Source organism: Corvus cornix, chromosome 3, assembly GCF_000738735.6.
Source record: "Corvus cornix cornix isolate S_Up_H32 chromosome 3, ASM73873v5, whole genome shotgun sequence".
Classification (NCBI taxonomy): Eukaryota; Metazoa; Chordata; class Aves; order Passeriformes; family Corvidae; genus Corvus; species Corvus cornix.
Window position 1 is genome coordinate 28,777,183 of NC_047056.1, and position 12,442 is coordinate 28,789,624.

At 40.1% G+C, this 12,442-nt stretch overlaps 1 long non-coding RNA gene across 9 annotated transcripts in view; it reads left to right on the top strand.

Moving 5' to 3' along the window:
• The window catches only part of LOC109143500, a 54,706-nt gene that overhangs the window by 34,891 nt on the left and 7,373 nt on the right, over positions 1 to 12,442 (top strand). For 6 of the 9 annotated variants that reach the window (XR_002043705.3, XR_005604332.1, XR_005604330.1 and 3 more), the window contains 3 exons: positions 5,047 to 5,214; positions 9,259 to 9,345; positions 12,124 to 12,179. This is a non-coding gene — a long non-coding RNA (uncharacterized LOC109143500). Of the gene's footprint in view, positions 1 to 5,046; positions 5,215 to 6,683; positions 6,830 to 9,258; positions 9,346 to 12,123; positions 12,180 to 12,442 lie in introns of all 9 variants that reach the window. The other 3 variants (XR_005604335.1, XR_005604336.1, XR_005604331.1) reach the window with 2 other exon arrangements.

The following is a 12,442-nucleotide window of genomic DNA, read 5'->3' on the forward strand; positions in this document are numbered from 1 at the left end:
TTTCTGCTGCCTAAGTGGAAAATTATGTACTTTAAACAGGGCAGTTTAAGGGAACAGGTAGGCTAATGCTGACAAGTAATTTTTATATCACACCTAGTAATATGCTTCACACTTTTACACTTAAAATGAAACATATGACCCCAGAACAGTGGAACCACTTGTCCATGTGGGATATAATAACTTTAGAGGTGACAATGGAACAATGGAATCCAGGCCAAAGTTGAGAAAATTATTATTTCAAATAAGACTTTAAAGTTACCTTTTAAAATATCTTTGGTTTAAATGACCAGGATCAGGCAGTCCATCTCATTTTATCTGGTGTAGTAGGGACAGCATAAATTTACATTTGAAGTTCTTACAGAAAATGGTTCCTGTTTCTTTTTTTCCTTTACTGTTGAGTGTGTTGCTGTCCAGTGCAGGAACACCCCTGATTTAGGAAAGTGGTTGGGTTATTTTGAATTATGGGACACAGATGAGAAATTACAGGTAGGCTCTTTGGGTTTATGAGGGTGAGAAGCAGTTCTGTGTGATATGACCCCCTGCCACTATCCCCCAAAACATTTTGCATAAAGTCTGCAGTGCAACTCTTGTTCTGCTTTCTCAGGAAAGCTTTCCTCAAGTGGCTTTCCCATGAAGAAGGTTTTAACAGCTATCATGGTTATTATGTAATTATATCTAATTATGTAATAGAGTAGAAAATCTAGAAAGAATCAGAATAGAAATTCTATCTAATTCTATCTGTTCTAGACAGGAAAATAATAGAAATGCTTAAGAGTATTTCATCTGACCAAGGATGTTAAAGGCAACAAGAGAAGCTTCTATAGGCATGTCTGTTATAAAATAAAGACTAGGGGAAATGTGGGCCCTGTCCATAAGGAACAGGAGACCTGATTATACAGGACATGGAGAGGTTCTCTATGATTTTTTTACCTCAGTATTCACTGGCAAGTGCCCCAGACACTCCGCCCAAATCACAGAAATTAAAGGCAGGGACTGTGAGAGTGAGCTCCCTACTGTAAAGATCAGTTTTGAGACCATCTAAGGAATCTGAAGGTGCACAAGTCCATGGGACCTGGTGAGATTCATCCATGGGTTCTGAGAGAATGGGCAGAAGGAGTGGCTAAGCCACTATTCATCTTACTTGAGATCTGTCCAGTGAAGTTCCCACTGACCAGAAAAGTGGAAACACGATGCGCATTTTTAAAAATGGGAAATGAGGAAGACCTGAGGAATTAAGTCAGTCTCACCTCTGAGACTGGCAAAATCTTAGATCAGATCCTCCTGGAAACTAAGCTAATACATATGTAAAATAAGAAGGTGATTGGTGACAACACAACTTCACCAAGGGCAAATCATAACTTACAAATATGGTAGCCTTACAGTGCTGGTGGATAAGGGAAGAGCAACTGACATAATCCAAAACATTTGACACTGTCACACAACATCCTTGTCTCTAAAGTGGATAGACATGGGTTTGATGGATGGACCATTTGGTGGATAGGGAACTGGCTGGATGGTCACACTCAAACAGTTGTGGTCAACAGCTCAATGCCCAAGTGGAGAGCAGTGATGAGTGGGAGAGCAGTGATAAGTGGCATTCCTCAGGGATCAGTATTGGGACTGTTGCTGTTTACCATCTTAGTTGGTGACATGGACAGCCGGATTGAGTGCATCCTCAGCAAGTTTGATGATGACACCAAGCTGTGTCATTCAGTCAACATGCTGAGGGGAAGGGATGCTGTGAAGAGGGGTCTTCATAATCTTGAGAGGTGGCCTGTGTGAACCTCATGAAATTCAACAAGGCCAAGATCCTGCATGTGACTTGGGGAAATCCCAAGCACAAATACAACCTGAGTAGAGAACACATTGAGAGCAGCCTGATGGAGAAGGACCTGGGGATGCTGGTGGATGAGAAGCTCAACATGACGCAGCCACGTACACTCACAGCCCAGAAAGTCAACACTGTCCTGGGTTGCATCAAAAGCAGCGTGGCCAGCAGGTGAGGGAGGGGATTCTCCTCCTCTACACTGCTCTTGTGAGACTCCACTCATGTCCTGCATCCAGCTCTAGGGTCCCCAACATAAGAAGGACATGGACCTGTTGGACCAAGTCCAGAGGACACCACCAAGTTAATCAGAGAGTTGGAGCATTTGTCCTGTGAAGAGAGGATAAGGGAGTTGATGTTGTTCAGACTGGAGAAGAGAAGGCTCCAGAAAGAGCTTACAGCACCTTCCAGTGCCTAAATAGGGCTGCAAGAGGGCTGGAGAAAGACTTTTACGATGGCATGGATTGATAAGACAAGGAGGAATGGCTTTAAACTGAAAGAGGGTAGGTTTAGATTAGTTATGAGGAAGAAATTCTTTACTATGATCATGGTGGGGCACTGGAACAGGTTGCCCAGGGAAGCTGTGGATGCCCCGTCCCTGGAAGTGTTCAAGACCAGTTTGGATGGGGCTTTGAACAACCTGGTCTGGTGAAGAATGTCCCTTCCCATGGCAGGTGGGTTGGAAACTAGATGATTTTTAACGTCCCTTCCAACCCAAACCATTCTATGATACTGATACTGTGATTATATTTGGTGTGGTCGTGGATTCAAGCCTTCACAGGGCCCATTTGGCCACACATAACAATTGACAGTCCTAAGCCCTTTGTTCAGAAAAGAATTGAAAGTGGCTCTAATTTCTGGAAAATATTTAATTTTTGCTGCCTTGAAAAGGCAAGAATTTAAATGTTTTCCTGATCTGTGTCCTGAGGGTCTATTCCAGCATCCCCCCGCAAATCAGTGCTGAATATCCTGGTTCATTGTATGTCTATTGAAAAATTGCAGCAATCTTTATTGTTCAACAGGAATGAGAGTGCTGTGTAATTAAACCAGAGCAAGGCAAACACTTCGAGAAAGTTTTTGTGAATAAATACATTTATTCAGTTTATTTCTGTTAAGATTAAGTGCAGGTCTCTTGTGTATTCCCTTGGTGTTACCACCTGATTATTTTGCAACTGACACAAACTTGAAAGGCAAATTTCAAAGCCACATGCATACATTTTTAAAAAATTCAGAAATTTAAATACTTACATGCTAATATTTGCATTGCAAGGGATCATCTAATCAAGGAAAATGAATCATTAACCTTTCTAAGGTATTCAGGTTGAGCTTCAAAATATTTGTAATCAATTTTAGACTTCAAAAGATTCAAAATAATATCATTACAATACAAATGTTTCTGAGGTAAACACAATTTCTTGATAAATATTTAGCTAGCAGGTTAAGGAAGTTCTTCTCAACACATATATCAAATAATAATAACAATAAAACATACATACACAATCTTCCCAATGTGTTGCCACAATAAAGATGTAAAAAAGAGAAATAGGAAAGTGTCTTAGCACATATGATTTGCTTACTATTTTAAGTCTGATTTTCCACCCCTGCTGACATCTATTCTTGATTTTTGTGATTCTAAGTTTAAATTTCTTCAGGCCATACAATATCCATCATGTCCTTTGGGAACCTATTCTTCAACCTATTGGACCAGAAAAGAAACTTTTTTTTCCGGATTTGCTGACTGAATTTTCCTCTGCTCAGTACTATACTGTGACAGTGGATTATATTTCCTTTTACAGTCTTAAATAATTTATTTTATCCTTGTTATTTACAGTCTTTGCCTGGCATGACCTCCTTTTATCCTCCTATTCAGTTCTTTTAATTTTTTTTTTTGTGAGTCCATCTGTCTCCTAATCATTTGTTGTTGCATTTCTCTGAGTCCTTTTCAATTTACTGGCATCTTTCATGCTCTAAAAGGCCTGTGACTTTACACAGTGTTTTTAGGGCAGGCAAACCTTTCGTCGATTTAGTGCAGCCTCTTTGGTACAATGCTCTTGGCTTTCAAATACACAGCATCTACCTTTGCTTTCAGGATACCTTCAAATTCCAGTGCACAGGCAGCTGTGAAATAGGGAAAGGAGTGAACTGACAAGAGGGTCTTTGCCCTCTGGACACTCCCTGGTCAGCATTGGGGTGACCACCCTGAACAAAGTGCACCAGCTCCAATCTTTGGAATGGCTTCACTTCACATTCCCTTTTTCTCCACTTGCTCACCAGCATGACCTTCCTATTATCCCCTCCCCAAAGAAGCAAAACACTGGTTATTTTTCTCCCTCTAGCACAGTTTTTTTCTGACTATATAATTTTTTATTTAATTAGTAATTATGGTAGGGCTGCCCTGGTAATTCTTTGGTTGTCAATTCTGCCAAGCTTGCACCTCCCAGCTGTTGCATATAATGTCCTCCAGTTTTACATGCACTACCCCTTAGACCTTTCCCAGGTCAGGGTGGGCCATCAGCACATCTATTACTTTCCTTTTGCTATCTGTGGAATGCCACAGTTCCTCATTTTGTTGTCTTGTTAGGGGCACATGCTTCAGAATTAGCTATCTGCATGCCTCCCTTATCACATTTTATTAAGGATATTACAACATTTTCTGTAAATTAAGATGACAAAACTGGGCATTATGGTAGACCTAATAATCTATTACCTACAGCATTGTCTACCTCCTTTACTATCATTCTGTCTGGAGTGATTCAGCCCCGTTGCTGGTGTGGTCCACCTGAAATGTTTTGGGTTTTTTTTTTCGTTGTTGTTTGTTTGTTTGTTTGTTTTTTGTTTTTGGGGGTTTTGGGGTTTTTTTTGTTGTTTTGTTTTTTGTTTTTGTTTTTTTTTTTCTTTTCTTTTCTTTCCCCTCCATATAAATTAGGTGATTTTAGGGTTAAAGATAGAAATGATGGTGAGACACTGGAGTTCTAGTCCAGCTCCAACTGTTATTCTGCATTACCATGGGCAAAACACTATTCCTCATTTCTACAATTAAATATTAAAGTTATATAGTCCCCAAAGACTCTGAGATCTCTAAGGAGGTTGTGTGACAGATATTCAGAATAGTTACAATTGGAAATTCCTTTGAGACTTCTGTCACTCTTGCATTTTAATTGTAGCCAGCATAAGATGCATGCTGATTCATACAACATTCATGGACTTGCTTATGGTGGCAGCATGCAAGAGGACCCAGGCCATTAACAGAAGTACCAGGATGTCTGGATGGGTCAAAGAAAAGGGTGGAGGATGCGACAGTAGCTGGGACTAAGCTGTTCATTGCTGGAAATCCTGAACGCTCACAAGATAGAACATTCATCTTCTGTGCCACACAAGACAAATATATGGTAAGCTGGTATTTTATATTTTAGTTTCTATCCTGGTATCTTTTGATGAAAATATTGAAGGTCAGCTGTGGCTCAATGGATAATACTTCAGTTTCCTCGTGCTGCAGTGAGAAACCTTCCTCCATAGCCAGTTACTGTAACAAATATCACTTTTGTGAGCTACTGTAAGTCTCATTTCAAAAAGAAAATTCACTAATTTAAGTTCTCATTCCTTGGTTTTCAGTTTATCTCAGAGCTCCCATGAATGAAAATTTTTAAAGGACTAAAATTAGTAAACATGATCATTTCTTATCCAAAACAGTGCTTTAACTATGACCCATGTTGGGGAATATATATGTTAGTGTAGTAGAAGTATTATACTTAAATAAAAAAGAAAAATCTCTGTATTTTCTTCCTTTGGATATACTCTCTCACATCCCATGCCCCCACTCTCAGTGTATATGCAGAAACATACATTTTTCCTGCTGCTGGTTCTGGAAGGGACTTTTAAAGATAGGTTTTCTTTCTTTTCCCATGGGACAGTGCATTTAGAAAAGGAAAAGGTGTTACAAAAGAAGTCTTTGTAAGTGGGTAATAGATAACCTGATGGCTTACCCTATAAGACATTGTATTTATACTCTTTGGAAAATGGAAATACTGTGAACGTATTTTGCTCTTCTTAGACCAAGAAAGACACCACTAGCTAATAAAGAGGGGAAAATAAGATACCTATAGGCTGATAATTCACTGTGGTCTAGAGTGGTTTATATCATATTAGAACACTGAAGTCCAGAAAGGAAGGACAATCTTTCTTGCTTCCTCCGATTAAAAGGAATTCTCTTCTCTTAATGCCCTTTGCAACTTAATTGGTAAATCCGTTCTCCTTCAACCTACTTTCACCAGTGGTTAGTATGTATGTCACATCCCTAGCATTTGCTCTCTGTGCTGAAGTAGAGAAATATTCAGAAAATGAAAAATTACTGAAGACAAGAAAGATTCTGAAACGTGAAAGAATCTGCAAGCTTATCCCATTTACCTGGATCTCCCAAGAGTGCAGCATTTGAATGGATTTGGGAAGATTTTCTGGAGGCATTCCAGCATGACTGGATTTTGCTTAGACAGAGACAAGGCACTGAAGTGTTTCTGTGCTGATCAAAACCAAAAAATAATGTAAGCAGGAGGTAATACAAGTCTTTGTTTTTGTTTGTCAACCTCAAAGCAGCTTGAAGTTTGGCCTGAATTTTGAATAAATGTTCAGGGTTGGTATTTTATTAATTCAGAGCAGTTAATCTAGTTTTAACAGCACATTCCACATTTCCATATAAAAGAGAAGAATTCTGAGGCATGCCCTCCCTACATTTATTCTGTTTTTTGGCTGCCAGAAGGGCTGGAATAATTAACAGCTCCTTATTCTCTTCTTATTTCTTCTCTTTTTCTGTCCAGATTTAAAGATTTGTGCATCCTATCTTTTGGTTTGTTTTTCTTTCCAGGCAGTGTACTGGATACAGAGTAAAACCGTAGGCTAAGTCTGGGAAGGTGTTTTGTTTACTGGAAACATGTGAGCATCTAACTGTAAGACATTCAGGAAGACTCCTGGGATAAGGTCCCGCACTAGGTGCTGGGAGTACCCATTATTGTGAGTACACTGTAGTTATTGGCTTCATTTTGTCTGGAAGATTATTGCTGCTACTCCCAGTAAATAGACCAAAACAATCTCTGCACTGAAAGGGTGAGCCTTTGTGAGCCAGGAGCAGGACCCTGTGAGCTGACCACAGAACTGGGACTGTTCATTGCTCAGCCACATGTGGGACCCTCCTCTCCTTCTCGCTTTGACAACAAGGCCACTAACACCTGCTTTGAGGTGACACAATGCAGGCAGTGTAACTGCACATCTTCTGGGAAGGTTCTTCACTAAGAGAGACCAAGTGCAGGCTTGTGCACAAGGATACCCAGCAGCAGGAAGCTGCTGTGAGAGCAGGCAAGGAGCCAGGGATTGCCCCTAGAAGAGAGCACATGTTGGGGCAGAGAAAACAAGGCTTTGCCTCTGCCTAGGGATGTCCCTCACTGTACAAGCATCAGGAGGGCTACTCTGACATTCATGCTGTTTTAATCCTGTGCTCTGCATTAATAACCTGACTCTATCTAGGCACCTTCCCAGGAGCCTTTTACAAGTATGACCAGGAAAAGCCTATGCATGTGTGCCAGAGAGGTATCCTGCCAACGTGGGAGCAGTTGCTGCATAACTGAGATGACAAAACCTGCTTTCAGCTGCCAAACAGCTTGGGCTGCCTGAGTCTCTGCGGGGGCTGGAGTCCCAGCAAGCAGGCTTGGGGATACTCCGTGACTGCTGTAATTCAGGCACCCAGCAGACATTTCCGGTGAAAGAATCCGATTTAACATGGGCATTACCTGCTAGAGCTGCACTGGGAAATGTCAGGGAAGATGAGTTTTTACTAATGTGCTTAGTACACTTGGTAAAGGGCAAGGCAAGCTAAGGCTAGGCAGACTAATAGCTGTGATGGTGTATTGTGTATCCATGTTTACTTTTGCTAGTCTGGGAAAGATATATACTTATTTATGCCAAGATAACTAGTGGCTGGGCTCTCATTTCCTTTGCTGTTGGTCTCAAGAAGATTGGACCTAGTCTTGTTCCTACTGCTGCCTGCAGATTTAGCTGTGAAAAAAGCAGATTACACAAGTCTGGATTTCAACAGTAAGCAGAGCTCCCATATGAAGCACAAATATTTCAGTGTTTTAATTAGAGCACACTAAGGGAGTGCAGTGAGCAAACCATTTTTATTAGTATCATTAATTTGCTTGTTTTAGGAGGAAAAAATACAAAATGTGTTTTTTAAATGTTTTAATTGCCTTCCGATGTACTGCTGTAGGTACATAGAAAGGGTAGAATGAACAGAGACTAGAGCTAAGAGGGAGCTGGAATCCATCTCAAGAGGTCATCTTAACTTATCCTTTAACTCCAAGGCAGAATCAGCTATACCCAAAGCAACCCTGTCAGGCATTTGTCTTATCTGTTCTTCAAGAAATTAAAAGAAAAGATAGAACTGCATCCTATGGGAAACTTCTCCAGTCCTTCAGTAACCTTACAGTTAGAAAGTTTCCCTTAGTTACTAATGAATTACCTCCTGTCCTATCCACCAGGTGCCCAGGCAGATTATTCCTTTATTTCTTGCAGGATGATTTCGTATTCCACATTATGTTTTTGTAATTTTTTTATATGATATAATTAATTCCTTTTCCCCTTCATTTTTCTCTCTTAGTTTTTGTTTCTTCTGATTGGGTTGTATTGTTTAGATCTCTGGCCTTCTGAATCTCATTACTCTTCTCAGACCAAACGTTCCCTACTCTTCCTGAAATACGAAGCCTGAAATAAGAACCAGTATCCCAGATGAGATCTTATGTATAGAAGGATTATTTTCAGCATCATAGATCATTTTCTTGTTCATACACTTAATGGTGACATCAGAGTTTGGGAACTTTTAATTTCTATAATATGCCACAATTGATTAAAATTCAGTTTGTGACCCACTGTGCTCCCAAGACTATCTCTTGGCCAGTTGTTCTCTGTCCTGTCTGAAGTGAAGTATTCCTGCCTAACTTGCAGGACTATCTTGCACTTGAGTTTATTGATGATACCTTTTTAATTCCAGACTGATTTTTGTTTTTGCAAAGACCACTTTGTATTCTGTTAGTGTTTTCTAGAGTGCTGCAGCCCCCTCAGCTTTATGTCATCTGCACATTTAGCAAGTGCACTCTATTCCATCACTGGGTCTATGAAAGGAGCTAGAGACAGCAGGATAATACCAGACTCTCTGAAACCATACTTGAGACTGTTCTAGCATGACAGAGGACTACTTACTGATTTTGCTAAGACATATCTGTAATAATGCATGAACACTGCTTAACAGTATGTGGTGAGCCTACCTCTCAAAGAAAATCTGAAATATTACTCACTTCTCAAAATGAACCTGAAACGAACATTGTTGAAAAGTCAATGATAAGCCTTGGACTAAACTAATTCAAGCTACTGATCTTTTCTCCCCAAAGTGGAAGCGAACCTTACCAGTTCTGGACAACTTTGTGGATCTCAGACAGGAATGAAATGGAAATTTGCAAATAGTTCCAAAATAAAACGTAAGTTAAAGAACAGTGATTTAATTCCCTTCATACAATAGTATAATATGGGCTGCATTTCTTTAGCTAGCCCATGAAAATGAAAGGAGACACTGATGAAAGCCCATTCTAGATCAAGCCAAGCTACAGAATATTGAGGTAAGGAGAAAGTAGCATATGCTGCAGCTGAAGAATGGGATGAGCCCAGGCTCCTTGGTCACCCTCTCACCTAAATGCAGATGAGGATTCAGTTCACTTTGTCCTTTGTCCTAATTTCAACCCCATCTGCTCCTGCTTCTCCATCCACAGAAGGGTGAAGAAGAGAGATTTCTCCTTGGGCATATTTTGGTGTTTAAGTGAACTCACAGTCTGAAGTTTGTACTTGCCCAGTTTTTTTGTGAGACTACCCTGCTCCATCTCTCACCATCACAGCAAAATTGAATTGAAAGAGGAAGAGCAAGTACAGCACACTGTATTTTTAAGTTCCTCCTGAAAACAAATATAACTATGTAAGGAAGATCATTCTGTTGCCATTACACTACTTTAAATTATGGATCAAGTTTGACATTGGGGAATTAAAGCGGAGAATATAAATTGTCCCTTCTTTAGTAGCAAAAAATATGTCAAGCTACCTTTCGAGATGTCCTTTTTGTATGTACAGATAGCAAAGCTCCAAGTGATGATTCTCAAGACTCTGGATAAGGTATAAAGGGCATGTTTCCAGCCAATGCTGATGAAAATAAAGCACACCCCTGAGCCTTTCAAACTTTCTTTGCAGGGACTGACAGCCATCAGCTTCTTAAAAGCAATCAAAGGAAGCAACTATGTAGCAGAATACAACTGTCCCATCTGCTAGTTCCTACTGTTTTGTTGAAATATAGAAGGGAACAGACTTAGAGGATGACTTAAAGGAGTTAGACAAGTTTGAGTATCAGGATTGCAGCTGAAATGTGAATTTTTAATGCTTGTTTCAGAAGTGTGGTTTTTTTCCTCTTCCATAATTTAAGTAACAATTCTACAGTTGCCACAACTGCCAGATTGTTTATAATTCATTACCTAAGCTCTTATCTGATTAATTTTATTCTTTTTGTTAATCCTTCATTCTCTTCCTCCTTCCCTGATTTTCAGACAGAGCTAACTGTTCTCATAGGAGATTAGCAAACTGGTCCATAAAAACTAAAAGTGACCCTGAATGCTAATCCATTTGAAACTGCGGGCAGTTTCAGGGTGTTTAAAGGTTTAGAGATATTTACATGGTGGGAGCTCAGCTATGCAGAGGACATTTTTACCAGCACAGCACTGGTAGTCTTAGTGGATGGGATCCAGCTGGGGAATAATCTTAGAAAAAAGTCAGATAAATCTAAGCTCTTAAGATATTTAGGATGTGTCCAACAAGCCTTCTGCTGCAATAATTGCGGCCATCCTGAGAATGGCACTTGACAGAATCAAAACCCTTCCCAAAACCTAATATTCTTAAAGAAGAAAAAACAGGCTAAAGGACAAAACATCAGGTAGATTTCCCCTATGAGGGAGAAATGTTGGAGGCTCCTAGGAGTTTGCAAGAGACTTCACTGTTTCTTGCTCTGCTTTACTTGGAAGGAGCTCAAACACTAGGCAGAGTGAAATCTGACCTGAGGTTCCTTTTGCTTGATAGTGCAAAATCTGATAGTGAATGAGGCCTTTACTTGGGATCAATCTGAGTAGCTTCATAAGAGCCCACGGCTGCTAATCTCTCCCTCACACAGTCTGCATGGTCTCTCGTAGGAAAAAAACCATTTCACACAGGGACTGTGTAACATCTCACATCTGCAGCAGTGCACAGAAGGGCAGCTGTGTCTCTGCAGAGGGGCAGGAAGGCTTCACTTATAGGCATAGCACACAGAATGAACAGACCTCACTTCTTTACGGTACCATTAGTTGCATATCCCCCAGTAAGTAATGCTAATTTATACAGAGCTGCCTAATGAAATCAGTGTCCGTGCAATGATCTTATGCTTTACAACTGCTGCTAAAGGCTATTTGACCATACTTTCCAAAGGTCAGTGCACAAAATCACAGCTGAAAGAATAAAGGACTGGAGTAATTTGCTCTGTCCAATAAGAACTGTGGTGACCTTCCTTTTAAGATGGTCTTAACCTGGTTATTAGTGATATGCTTGAAATTTTCTATAAGCACAGGTGCTTTTCTATGATGCAGGTGAAGAATTCCAGCTTCATTGCACTTCCAACTGCAATTGTGGTTCCTGTTTTTCAACTGACTTAGGTTAAAAGAAATGTCTCCTTCTTTACAGAAAATAAACATTCATCATCAATGACAATAAAATCAGTCATTGTTTCTCCTGGTAAGGCTGCTATTGGAGGAAGCTGTGATGCTGAGCAGCCAACCCTCAGCAAGACCCCAAGTGCCTGGGCTGGGAGCTACACCCAGACCCAAGCAGGAGTTATGAATCGCTGCATGTAGACTAAGTTTTGATTATGACCCATGGGAAAATACATGTTTTTTCCAACGGATCACAGATGAAGTTCAGAAGAGATTGTTTGGTAGCCTCTCCAACCCTTGTGCCTAGAGCATGTGACAGTTGAGATTTATAATTACTAACTAAATACATTGCAACATTGTACTGGGATTAAAGCCAAATGCTTTGCTGGAATTTTTCCTGCATGTGGCTAAAAGCTCAGTGCAGCCTCTGCTTTTTTTGTTCTATTGTCTCCACATGAGCTTAGACACTACAAATATCTTGCTGATTTATAAAGCTTGGAGTCTGAGTTGCTATAACCAATTTTTTTGCCTGTCTTACAGAATGGAATCACAATGTAACTGTGTCCATAGGAAAGCTACTGATTGTTTTTTATGAGGTAAGTCAGTGGTTTGGAATTTGTGAGCTACAGGTGTGGTCTATTACTTTTTGTTTGACAAACCTCTGTAGGTAATGGAAACCATGAGTCATTTTATGTTGAACAGTACAGTACTGTCTAAATCAGCCAGTGAAGTACTTGTTTGTCCTTATAGCATATAACAGGAAGCCAGGCAGACAGCTTCTTCTTCACACTCATTTCTTGGTGGGTAATACTAAGGGAGACAAACCCAAACTTGTAGCTAGTAGTTATAATCTATGCAG